The sequence below is a fragment of the Triticum dicoccoides genome, chromosome 7B, assembly GCF_002162155.2.
Source record: "Triticum dicoccoides isolate Atlit2015 ecotype Zavitan chromosome 7B, WEW_v2.0, whole genome shotgun sequence".
NCBI classification, from domain to species: domain Eukaryota; kingdom Viridiplantae; phylum Streptophyta; class Magnoliopsida; order Poales; family Poaceae; genus Triticum; species Triticum dicoccoides.
Genome location: NC_041393.1, coordinates 717,539,377 through 717,553,085, shown reverse-complemented (window position 1 = coordinate 717,553,085; position 13,709 = coordinate 717,539,377).

The window sequence follows — 13,709 nt, the reverse complement described above, 5'->3', positions numbered from 1 at the left end:
CTTAGGCGAGCACAGGGCTGCAGCTAAGCCTCCGAGTGAGAGGTTTGCTCTTCACTCGGTAGGATTTCTGTAACTTAGGCGAGTGCTTGGACTGCAGCTAAGCCCCCGAGTGAGAGGGTTGCTCTCCACTCGGTAGGATTTTTGTAACTTAGGCGAGTGCTTGGACTGCAGCTAAGCCCCCGAGTGAGAGGCTTGCTCTTCACTCGGTAGGATTTTTTACAACTTAGGCGAGCACAGGGCTGCAGCTAAGCCCCCGAGTGAAAGTCTGGCTTACCACTCGGTAGGATTTTGATAACTTAGGCGAAACGGATTCGCAGCTAAGCCTCCGAGTGAGAGTCTGGCTCACCACTCGATAGGATTTTTACAAACTTAGGCGAAACGGATTCGCGGCTAAGTCACCCACTGAGGGGGAATTTTATTTGGACAAAAATAAAAAGTGACAGAAATTATGGAGGAACTATGACACTATTATTTTGAGGTCCATGAACTACAGAAGTACTTTATTGCAACTCATCCGAGTGATAAAACTTAAGTGTAAAATGGGCGGAGTAGCTCCGCGTTCCAAGCTCGGGGCTCGTCGATATTATGCTCGATGTTGTAAAGACGGTACGCCCCGTTGTGGAGAACCTTGGTGACGATGAAGGGGCCTTCCCAAGAAGGAGCAAGCTTGTGTGGTTTGTGCTGATCCACTCGGAGAACTAAATCCCCTTCCTGGAAGGCTCGACCTCTCACATTTCTGGCGTGGAAACGACGCAAATCTTGTTGGTAGATGGTCGACCGGATCAGAGCCATCTCCCTTTCTTCCTCTAAAAGGTCGACTGCTTCTTGCCGCGCTTGTTCAGCCTCTGCTTCGTTGTAGATTTCAACTCGAGGAGCATTGTGGAGAAGATCACTCGGCAAGACTGCTTCAGCTCCATAGACCAAGAAGAATGGAGTTCTTCCTGTCGACCAATTAGGTGTGGTCCGCAGCCCCCAAAGCACTGAGGGAAGTTCGTCGACCCAAGCTCCAGCCGCGTGTTTGAGATCACGCATCAGTCGAGGCTTCAATCCCTTAAGAATCAGTCCATTAGCTCGCTCTGCTTGTCCATTCGACTGCGGATGGGCGACTGAAGCGTAGTCGACCCGTGTGCCTTGGGAGTTGCAGAAATCTCTGAATTCCTCTGAGTCAAAGTTCGACCCATTATCCGTAATGATGTTGTGCGGGACTCCATATCTGAATATTAGTTCCCTGATGAAGCTAACAGCAGTACCGGTGTCAAGGCTCTTGATTGGTTTAGCCTCGATCCACTTGGTGAACTTGTCGACTGCCACCAGTACATGCGTGAAGCCACTTCGTCCTGTTCTCAAAGGACCGACCATGTCCAGTCCCCATACTGCGAAAGGCCAGACGAGTGGGATGGTCTTCAGGGCCGACGCAGGCTTGTGCGACATATTCGAGTAGAACTGACATCCCTCGCACTTATCCACTATCTCTTTTGCTATCTCATTCGCCTTTGGCCAGTAAAATCCGGCTCGGTATGCTTTGGTCACGATGGTCCGAGAGGACGCATGATGACCACAGGTCCCCGAGTGAATATCATTGAGGATGAGTTGACCTTCTTCTGGTGTTATGCACTTCTGACCAACTCCAGTCGCGCTTTCTCTGTATAATTGTCCTTTGATTACGGTAAAGGCCTTAGATCGATGGACGATCTGTTGAGCCTCTTCCTCATCCTCCGGAAGCTCTTTTCTCAGGATATATGCGACATACGGAACTGTCCAGTCGGGAATGACCACCAAAACCTCCATGATCAAGTCGACCACCGCTGGGACTTCAACTTCAGTCGGATCTGTGGCACTCTTGGGCTGTGGAGTTTCTTCGGTGAAAGGATCTTCTTTGACTGACGGAGTGTGTATATGCTCCAAGAACACACCACTCGGAATGGCTTCTCTCTTGGAACCTATCTTTGCTAGATCATCAGCTGCTTGATTTTTCAGTCGGGGTATATGATGGAGCTCCAACCCCTCAAACTTCTTTTCCAGCTTCCTCACTGCACTGCAGTATCCAGTCATGGCTGGACTTCTCACGTCCCACTCTTTCATCACCTGGTTGACCACTAAATCCGAGTCGCCATAGACCATCAGGCGACGGACGCCGAGTGAAATGGCCATGCGCAACCCGTATAAGAGGGCCTCATCTTCTGCCTCATTGTTGGAGGAATCAAAGTGAATCTGGAGCACATATCTGAGCTTATCTCCTCTGGGGGAAACCAGGACAACCCCAGCACCGGAACCATTCAACATCTTAGAGCCATCAAAGAACATGGTCCAATGCTCCGAGTGAACTTCAGTCGGCTGCTGTTGTTCAATCCACTCGGCGAGGAAATCTGCTATTGCCTGGGACTTGATGGCTTTCTTTGCCTCAAACTTGATATCAAGGGGAAGAAGTTCAATCGCCCATTTGGCCACTCGACCAGTTGCATCTCTGTTGTGCAAGATCTCTGATAGTGGAGCGTCGCTGACGACTGTGATGGAATGATCAGAAAAATAATGAGCAACCTTCTTTGTGGTCATGTATATTCCATACACAAGCTTCTGATAATGAGGATATCTCTGCTTGGATGGAGTCAAGACTTCAGACAAATAATACACTGGGCGCTGAACTTTGAGAGCTTTTCCTTCTTCTTCCCGCTCGACCGTAAGCACAGTACTGACGACTTGTCCTGTGGCTGCGATATAGAGCAACAGAGGCTCTTTGCTGATTGGAGCAGCAAGCACCGGCTGGGTGGAGAGCAGAGCTTTTAGCTCGGCAAACGATGCATCAGCTTCTGGAGTCCACTCGAACTTGTCTGTCTTCTTCATCAGTCGGTAAAGAGGCAATGCCTTTTCACCGAGTCGGGAGATGAATCGACTTAATGCGGCCAAGCATCCAGTAAGCTTCTGGACATCGTGCACTCGCGCAGGGCGTTTCATTCGGAGAATAGTGCCAATCTTCTCTGGGTTAGCGTCGATTCCCCGCTCGGAAACGAGAAAACCGAGTAACTTGCCACCAGGAACTCCAAATGTGCACTTTGATGGATTGAGCTTGATATCATATCTTCTGAGGTTGGCAAATGTTTCGGCGAGATCAGCGAGCAGGTCGGAACCTTTTCGTGACTTGATAATGATATCATCCATATATGCTTCCACATTCCGACTGATTTGAGTGAGTAGACACTTCTGAATCATTCGCATAAATGTGGCTCCGGCATTCTTGAGGCCGAATGGCATGGTGATATAGCAGAAGCACCCGAATGGAGTGATGAAAGTTGTTTTTACCTCGTCGGGTCCGTACAGACGGATCTTGTGGTACCCGGAGTAGGCATCTAAAAAAGATAGCCTCTTGCATCCCGCGGTCGAGTCAACAATTTGATCTATGCGAGGGAGAGGAAAATGATCTTTCGGGCAGGCCCGGTTGATGTGCTTGAAATCAATGCACATTCGGAGCGACTTGTCCTTCTTAGGGACCATGACGACATTAGCGAGCCACTCGGAGTGGTATATCTCTCGGATAAATCCTGCCGCCAACAGTCGAGCCACTTCTTCACCAATGGCTTTTCTCTTCTGGACGGCGGACCGCCGAAGATGCTCTTTGACTGGTTTCGCAGATGAGTCGACTCTTAGGCGATGCTCAGCCAGTCCCCTGGGAACACCTGGCATGTCAGCGGGCTTCCATGCAAAAATGTCCCAGTTCTCACGGAGGAACTGGATGAGCGCTTCTTCCTATTTTGGGTCGAGTGTTGTGGAGATGCGGGTCGGAGCTGCATCGGGGTCGGTCGGGTGAATGTGAACAGGCTTCGTCTCACTGGACGACTGAAATGCAGACTCTGTGGCGGGTTTCTTTGATCGCAGCAAGTCACTCGGATCTGCGTTTTGCTTGTATTCCTCGAACTCGACCGCTGTCACCTGGGAATCGGCAATCTTGGAGCCCTTCTGAAAGCACTCTTCTGCCTTTTTCCGATCACCGGTGACAGTGATCACTCCTTTGGGGCCGGGCATCTTCAATTTGAGGTACACGTAACATGGTCGAGCCATGAACCGTGCGTAAGCTGGTCTCCCCAAAATGGCATGATATGCACTCTGAAAATCCACGACCTCAAACGTCAACTTTTCTTTGCGAAAATGTTTCGAATCACCAAACACCACGTCCAAAGCTATTTGGCCGAGTGACTCGGCTTTCTTCCCTGGTATAACTCCATGAAAGCTCATGTTACTAGTGCTCAGTCGGGACATCGGAATGCCCATTCCTTTCAGTGTGTCTGCATACAACAAATTCAGCCCGCTTCCACCATCCATCAGCACTTTTGTCAGTCGAGTGCCTTCGACAACTGGATCGACCACCAAAGCTTGCCTCCCAGGGGTGGCAATATGAGTCGGGTGATCAGATTGGTCGAATGTGATGGGTATTTGAGACCATTTCAGATAATTTGCTTTTGCTGGGGCAACCATGTTTACCTCTCGGTTAATGACTTTCAGTCGACTCCTGCTTTCCACATCTGCAAAGATCATCAGAGTGGAGTTGATATGCGGATATCCTTCCTTACTGTCCTCCTTGTCTTCGGCCTTGTCCGACTCCTTCTCCTTGTCCTTAGACTGTTTTCCCTGAAACTGCTGGATCAGGAGTCGACATTGGCGAGTGGTGTGCTTCGGGTAGATGATATTCCCCTCTTCGTCTTTCTTCGTGTGGATGTGACATGGCATATCCATTACGTCGTTCCCTTCTTTATCCTTTACCTTCTTGGGGTTCCAGGATCCTTTTGGTTTCCCCTTAAACTTTCCCTGAGTCACGGCCAGAGCCTCTCCAGGAGCTGCCGGTTCAGCCTTCCGCTTCTGTTTCCGACTGGTGTTTCCTTTTTCCGACTGACTCGGCTTGTGCTTGCCGCTTCGGAGTCGGTCTTCTTCTTCGCCGTTGGCGTACTTGGTAGCAATCTCCATCATCCGACTCAAGGTCATGTCACCGGTTCGACCAAACTTCAAACTCAGCTCTCTGTTCTTGACGCCATCTTTGAAGGCGCAGACTGCCTGATGATCAGACACATTCTCCACAGTGTGGTGCAAAGTGATCCACCTCTGAATATACTCTCTGAGAGTCTCATTAGCCTTCTGCACGCAGACTTGCAACTCTGTCAATCCAGCTGGTCGCTTGCAAGTTCCTTCAAACGTTCTGACGAACACTCGGGACAGATCTTCCCAAGTGTAAATGCTGCTAGGAGGTAATTGAGTCAACCATGCCCTGGCAGAACCTTCCAGCATGAGGGGCAAATGCTTCATGGCCACCTCGTCGTTCCCACCACCAATCTGAACTGCCACTCGGTAGTCTTCAAGCCAAGTTTCAGGCTTAGACTCACCAGTGAACTTGCTGACTCCTGCTGCCAACCTGAAATTGGGAGGGATAACTGCGGCTCTGATAGCTCTGCTGAAACATTCAGGACCAGAAACATGCACTTGACTGCTTGTGGGCGCATCTCTGTCGAGTCCACCCCGATGGGCTCTGTTCCGGTCGACCAAACCTTGCATGATAATGGATCGCGCGTCGAAGCCTGGTTCTCTGGGGTCGACTGGAACCCTTCGCCCTGTACTGTACTGACGCCGGTCATCTTGCTGCCGAGGAGCGTAAGACCCACCCCTCGGAGGGGAATGGGGCACTCGATGCCTATCATCTCGGTCAAGTCGGTCACCATATTGGCCTCGCCGATTCTCGTGCCCTTCACGCCGCGGAGGCGATCTGGGGCTATGAGCCGACTGAACCGTATTCGCAGTGACGGATCGACTGTGAATTCTGTTGCGCGACTGAGACACGGCTGAATTCTGATCTCCTGCTGCCCGGAGCAGATCCCTGATCTGCAGCAAACCTCTGCCAGCTTCCGACTGCGAAGGCTGGATAGACTCTGCTATACGGGTCGCAGCTGCTAAATTCTGGATTGGGGTTCGATATACCTGAGTCGGCGGCAAGAGTTGACGTCGACTGGTGTCGGGAACTCGTTGCCGCGCGCGCTCGTCGAGTGCTCGCTGAAGATTCTCCAGTCGAGTGCGTTCGGCCAAATTGGCCAGACGTGCCTCCTCCAAGGCACGAGCCTCGGGGGTTTCTCCTGCGATGGGAGTACGCAGGGCATCCACGTTCCTGCGGCGAAGTTCCTCTCTTTGCAGAGAGTCGAGTGGCTCGGGCTAGTACTCTTCGTGGCCTCGTGCGGGGTCGCCTCCGTTACCTGCTCCACCATCACGGGCGAAGCCAAGGGGACTGCGGGGCCCGTCGACCATCAAGATTTCCGCCGCTGGATCACTGCTACCGCACTCGGATGCAGTCTCTACGGAGCCAGTCGACAGATCGAACAAGCCGTAGAGAGATTCGTCGGGCTCGATTGCCGCAACTTGGGTGGTGGCCGATTGGCGAGCCACCGCGTGCCTCACCCATCGCTGAAGCCTCGACCGGCCTGAGCGCTTGCGCTGGCGGGAGACCGGGAGGGTGGACGATGGAGGAGCCGACCGATACTGGGTCGACGGTTGCCGCAGCAGAACGCCGCGGACACATGCGCGAAAATGCGTCGCACCGCGGACGGGGAGCGCATCAACGTCGAGTGGAGCCTCCTGGAGCCACGCGGAGTCGTCGGCGATGAAGGTGAGAGTGCCGAGACGGATCTCTTGACCCCCGACCAAAACTCCAGCAGACACCATGATGAAAGTACTCGGAAGAATCGCAACTTCTCCACAAAAATCGCTAAAACACCTGCCCCACGGTGGGCGCCAACTGTCGTGGTTCTAAGCCTGACAGTAGAGTGGGGGTAGGTATGGAGAGGCAAGGTCCTAGCTATGGAGAGGTTGTAAACACAAGGGATGTACGAGTTCAGGCCCTTCTCGGAAGAAGTAATAGCCCTACGTCTCGGAGCCCGGAGGCGGTCGAGTGGATTATGAGTATATGAGTTACAAGGTGCCGAACCCTTCTACCTGTGGAGGGGGGTGGCTTATATAGAGTGCGCCAGGACCCCAGCCAGCCCACGTAGGAGAGGGTTTAAGGTGAGTTAAGTCTGGGGCGTTACTGGTAACGCCCCACATAAAATGTCTTTACTATCATAAAGCCTACTTTATTACAGGCCGTTGCAGTGCAGAGTGCCTCCTGACCTCCTGGTGGTCGAGTGAGTCTTCGTGGTCGAGTCCTTCAAGTCAGTCGAGTGAGTCCTTCGTTGGTCGACTGGAAGGCGACCTCTTCTAAGGGTGTCCTTGGGTAAGGTACTTTGATCAGGTCCATGACCCTACCCTAGGTACATGACCCCATCACTTAATATCCCTTAGTTTCCATTAGGACCCCGCTGCCACGGGAGGGTAGGACAAAAGATGTCATGCAAGTTCTTTTCCATAAGCACGTATGACTATAGTCGGAATACATGCCTACATTACATTGATGAACTAGAGCTAGTTCTGTGTCACCCTATGTTATAACTATTACATGAGGAATCGCATCCGACATAATTATCCATCACTGATCCAATGCCTACAAGCTTTCCACATATTGTGCTTTGCTTATTTACTTCACCGTTTCTGTTGTTACAATTACTACAAAACTACTATCGTTACTTTTGTCACTGTTACCGTTACTTCCATACTACTTTGCTACTAAATACTTTGCTGCAGATACTAAGTTATCCAGGTGTGGTTGAATTGACAACTCAACTGCTAATACTTGAGAATATTCTTTGGCTCCCCTTGTGTCGAATTAATAAATTTGGGTTGAATACTCTACCCTCGAAAACTGTTGTGATCCCCTATACTTGGGTTATCACCCACCCCCCTAGGGCGCGTCGGGCACCCTCGTGGCCGCCTCGATTGCTTCTCGACATCCACTCCAAGTCTCCTGGATTGCGTTTGTTCCAAAAAGATCGCTCCCGAAGGTTTCATTCCGTTTGGACTCCGTTTGATATTCCTTTTCTTCGAAACACTGAAATAGGCAAAAAAACAGCAATTCGGGCTGGGCCTCCGGTTAGTAGGTTAGTCCCAAAAATGATATAAAAGTGTAAAGTAAAGCCCATAAACATCCAAAACGGGTAATATAATAGCATGGAACAATCAAAAATTATAGATACGTTGGAGACCTATCAAGCATCCCTAAGCTTAATTCCTGCTCGTCCTCGAGTAGGTAAATGATAAAAACAGAATTTTTCATGTGGAATGTTACCTAGCATATTTCTCAATGTAATTTTCTTTATTGTGGCATGAATGTTCAGATCCAAATGATTCAAGATAAAAGCTCATTTAACATAAAAATAGTAATACTTCAAGCATACTAACAAAATAATCATGTCTTATCAAAATAGGATGGCCAAAGAAAGCTTATCCCTACAAAATCATATAGTTAGGCTATGCTTCATTTTCATCACACAAAATACTCCCATCAAACACAACCCCGATTTCATCCAAGCAATTGGTTCATACTTTTTAATGCGCTTCAGCTTTTTCAACTCTCATGCAATACATGAGCGCAAGCCATGGATATAGCAATATATGTGGAATAGAGTGGTGGTTGTGAAGAGGACAAAAAAGGGAGAAGATAGTCTCACATCAACTAGGCGTATCAACGGGCTATGGAGATGCCCATTAATAGATATCAATGTGAGTGAGTAGGGATTGCCATGCAACGGATGCACTAGAGCTATAAATGTATGAAAGCTCAACAAAAGAAACTAAGTGGGTGTGCATCCAACTTGCTTGCTCACGTAGACCTAGGGCATTTTGAGGAATCCCATCATTGGAATATACAAGCCAAGTTCTATAATGAAAAATTCCCACTAGTATATGAAAGTGTCAATATAGGAGACTCTCTATCATGAAGATCATGGTGCTACCTTGAAGCACAAGTGTGGAAAGAGGATAGTAACATTGTCCCTTCTCTCTTTTCTCTCATTTTTTGGTGGGCCTCTTTGGCCTCTTTTTTTTATTTGGGCTTCTTTGGCCCCTTTTATTTTTATAAAGTCCGAAGTCTCATCCCGACTTGTGGGGGAATCATAGTCTTCTTCATCCTTTCCTCACTTGGGACAATGCTCTAATAACGAAGATCGTCACACTTTTATTTATTTACAACTCAAGGATTACAACTCAATATTTAGAACAAAATATGACTCTATGTGAATGCCTCCGGCGGTGTACCGGGATATGCTATGAATCAAGAGTGACATGTATGAAAGAATTATGAAGGTGGCTTTGCCACAAATACGATGTCAACTACATGATCATGCAAAAGCAATATGACAATGATGGAGCGTGTCATAATAAACGTAACGGTGGAAAGTTGCATGGCAATATATCTCGGAATGTCTATGGAATTGCCATAATAGGTGGGTATGGTGACTGTTTTGAGGAAGGTAAATGGTGGGTGTATAATACCGGCGAAAGTTGCGCGGCATAAGAGAGGCTAGCGATGGTGGAAGGGTGAGAGTGCGTATAATCCATGAACTCACATTAGTCATAAAGAACTCATATACTTATTGCAAAAGTTTACTAGCCCTCGAAGCAAAGTACTACTATGCATGCTCCTAGGGGAAGGGTTGGCAGGAGTTAACCATCGCGCGATCCCGGCCTCCACACATAAGGAAGGCAAATCAAAAGAGCACCCCATGCAACAAATTTATTACACAACTTTTACCATATGTGCATGCTACGGGACTTGCCAACTTTAACACAAGTATTTCTCAATTTCATAATTACCCCACTAGCATGACTCTAACATTACCACCTTTATATCTCAAAACAACTATCAAGTATCAAGTTGATCATAGTGTTTAATGCACTTTCTATGATAGTTTTTATTATACCCAACTTGGATGCCCATCATTCTAGGACAAATTTTATAACCATAGCCAATACCATGCTTTTCTAAAAGACTCTCAAAATAATATAAGTGAAGCATGATAGATCAATAATTTCTACAAAATCAATCCACTGTCATGCTCTAAAAGATACTCCACAAAACTCAACAGGAAATCTCATAAGCTCCGTTAGTGCAAGAAAGAAAAACCACCTCATAAGGTACTTCAATGAACTCATTCTTTATTTATATTGGTGTTAAACCTACTATATTCCAACTTCTCTATGGTTCATACCCCCCAATACTAGCCATAGATTCATCAAAATAAGCAAACAACACACGAAAAACAGAATCTATCAAAAACAGAACAGTCTGTAGCAATGGAATACTTCTGGAACTCTGCAAATCCTACAAAAATAGGAAGTCCTAGGAAATTTGTCTATTGATATACTGCAAAAAGAATAAACTAAAAAGCACGTTTCTGTGATTTACTAAAATTATTCTCGTGCGTGCAAAAGTTTCTGTTTTTCAGCAGAATCAAATTAAGTATCACCGTAGGTTATCCTATAGGTTGTACTTGGCACAAACACTAATTAAAACATAAAACCACATCTAAACAGAGGCTAGATGAATTATTTATTACTAAACAGAAACAAAAAGCAAGGAACAAAAATAAAATTGGGTTGCCTCCCAACAAGAGCTATCGTTTCACGCCCTTAGCTAGGCATAAAAGCGAGAATAGATCTAAGTATTGCCATCTTTGGTATTCAATTCCTCAATAGAATACTTATAACCCTTAGGAGTTTCTTTCTTAATGATTAAACTCCTCGGTAAGAAATCAAGAGATTCGTTTGTAGCAAAAGGTTCCTTAATGAAAGCGAGAAAATTGGGATGAATACTTCTTGATTTGAGATCCGCATTTTCCTTACTAGAAGATTCACCCTTATTTTTAGGAACATACATAAATTTGGCAATTTTTGTAGGAGGAGTTGGAGTATTTTTCACGGATGAAAAGGCAGACCCTAAGTTGGTAATAATATCCTCAAGTTTACCGATTCTTGTAGAATCAAGATCTATTCTTTCGTTACCTATAGGTTCTTTCTCTTTAAAAAATTCAAAGTAACTCCAACCCTAGATCCATATTGAGTAATTTGGTTGTGGATCTTCTTATCCAAATTTTCAATTAACTCAACAGTGGCAACTTTATTTTCAATAATTTTAAGCCTTTGCATCACATGTTCCAAAGTTAAAACAGTTCCATTAACCAAAAGAGGGGGTGGGCCAAACAAATCTAACATAGCATTGTAAGAATCAAAAGTATGGCTACCCAAGAAATTCCCTCCGGTAATGGTATCAAGGATATATCTATTCCAAGGAGTAATGCCTACATAAAAATTGCGAAGAAGGACGGAAGTAGATTGCTTCCTAGTAGATCTATTTTGGGCATTGCAAATTCTATGCCAAGCATCTTTTAGAATTTCTCCCTCCCTTTGTTTAAAATTAAGAACTTCATGATCAGGAGTACTAACGATTATAGGAGGACTAGCCATAACGATGAAATAAACGAACTAACACACGAGCACACATGAGGCAAGCGAAAGAGAGAGGCGAACGGGAAAGAGAGGGCGAATAAAACGGCAAGGGTGAAGTGGGGGAGAGGAAAATGAGAGGCAAATGGCAAATAATGTAATGCGAGGGAGATGAGTTTGTGATGGGTACTTGGTATGTCTTGACTTGAGCGAAGACCTCCCCGGCAATGGCGCCAAAAATCCTTCTTGCTACGTCTTGAGCGCTGCATTGGTTTTCCCTTGAAGAGGAAAGGGTGATGCAGCAAAGTAGCGTAAGTATTTCCTCTAGTTTTTGAGAACCAAGATATCAATCCTGTAGGAGGCTCCTCAAAAGTCCCTCGTACATACACAAACAAACAAGAACCTCGCAACCAACGCAATAAAGGGGTTGTCAATCCCTTCACGATAACTTGCGAAAGTGAGATCTGATAGAGATAATAAGATAAGATAAATATTTTTGGTATTTTTATGATATAGATTGAAAAGTAAAGATTGCAAAATAAAGTAGATCGGAAACTTATATGATGAAAGATAGACCCGGGCTCCATAGGTTTCACTAGTGGCTTCTCTCAAGATAGCATAAGTATTACAGTGGGTGAACAAATTACTATCGAGCAATTGATAAAAAAGTGCATAGTTATGAGATTATCTAGGCATGATCATGTATATAGGCATCACGTCCGCGACAAGTAGATCGAAATAATTCTGCATCTACTACTATTACTCCACACATCGACCGCTATCCAACATGCATCTAGAGTATTAAGTTCATAAGAGCAAAGTAACGCATTAGGCAAGATGACATGATGTAGAGGGATAAACTCAAAAAATATGATATAAACCCCATCTTTTTATCCTCAATGGTAACAATACAATACGTGCCTTGCTGCCCCTGCTGTCACTGGGAAAGGACACCGCAAGATTGAACCCAAAGATAAGCAGTTCTCCCATTGAAAGAAAGATCAATCTAGTAGGGCAAACCAAACTGATAATTCTAAGAGACTTGCAAAGATAACCAATCATACATAAAAGAATTCAGAGAAGATTCAAATATTTCTCATAGATAAACTTGATCATAAACCCACAATTCATCGGATCTCGACAAACACACCGCAAAAAGAGTTACATCGAATAGATCTCCAAGAAGATCGAGGAGAACTTTGTATTGAGATTCAAAGAGAGAAAAGAAGCCATCTAGCTAATAACTGACCCGAAGGTCTGTGGTAAACTACTCACAACTCATCGAAGAGGGCATGGAGATGATGTAGAGGCCCTCCATGGTTGATTCCCCCTCCGGCGGAGCACCGACAAAGGCTCCAAGGTGGGATCTCGCAGATACAGAAGGTTGCGCGGTGGAAATAGGGTTTTGTGGTGCTCCTGGATGTTTTCAGGGTATGGTGGTATATATAGGCGAAAGAAGTCGGTCAGGGGAGCCTCAAGAGGACCACGAGGGTGAGGGGCGCGCCCACCCCCCCTAGGGCGCGGCGGGCACCCTCGTGGCCGCCTCGGTTTCTTCTTGACGTCCACTCCAAGTCTCCTGGATTGCGTTTGTTCCAAAAAGATCGCTCCCGAAGGTTTCATTCCATTTGGACTCCGTTTGATATTCTTTTTCTTCGAAACACTGAAATAGGCAAAAAACAGCAATTCGGACTGGGCCTCCGGTTAGTAGGTTAGTCCCAAAAATGAAAGAAAAGTGTAAAGTAAAGCCCATAAACATCCAAAATGGGTAATATAATAGCATGGAACAATCAAAAATTATAGATACTTTGGAGACGTATCACTCATAAACGGAATCATCTATAATACTACCTCTATGATATACACTGCATAGTGATATCCTCTCAAAGTTGTGCCAACTCACTTTCTTGAATGTGCTCATAGAAATAGGGTGTGAGTGCATGTATTCATATAGATAAGCCTATATACATATGAGCATCTACGATTAGACTGTATTAAAAGAAAAGACTTCCCTCTCAACAGGTTATAGATGGTCTCCTTGATGAGCAAGAGGAGCGTAGTGTGTGTTAGGTTGCAAAAACTATAGATCAAATGGAACTAGTTGTTCTTACTCTTTTACCCGGTACTAGTTGCGGAGTGCGTTAGGTTACTAAATCTGTTATCGACTCCTTCCCTAACCCTCAATGCCCGGGGCAAACTTTTTCCTTTAGATTTCAGTGGTGAGCCTGCGGATTCGCCTCACGTCTGTCTACCGCTCTGCTGGCTAATGACGGGAAGGGGAATGTCTCCGCTCGGGTTAATATTTTAGGTTAGAATTTTATTCCTCCTTCTTCTTATTACTAGAAAGGTAATTAGGATTTTTAAACCCCCCC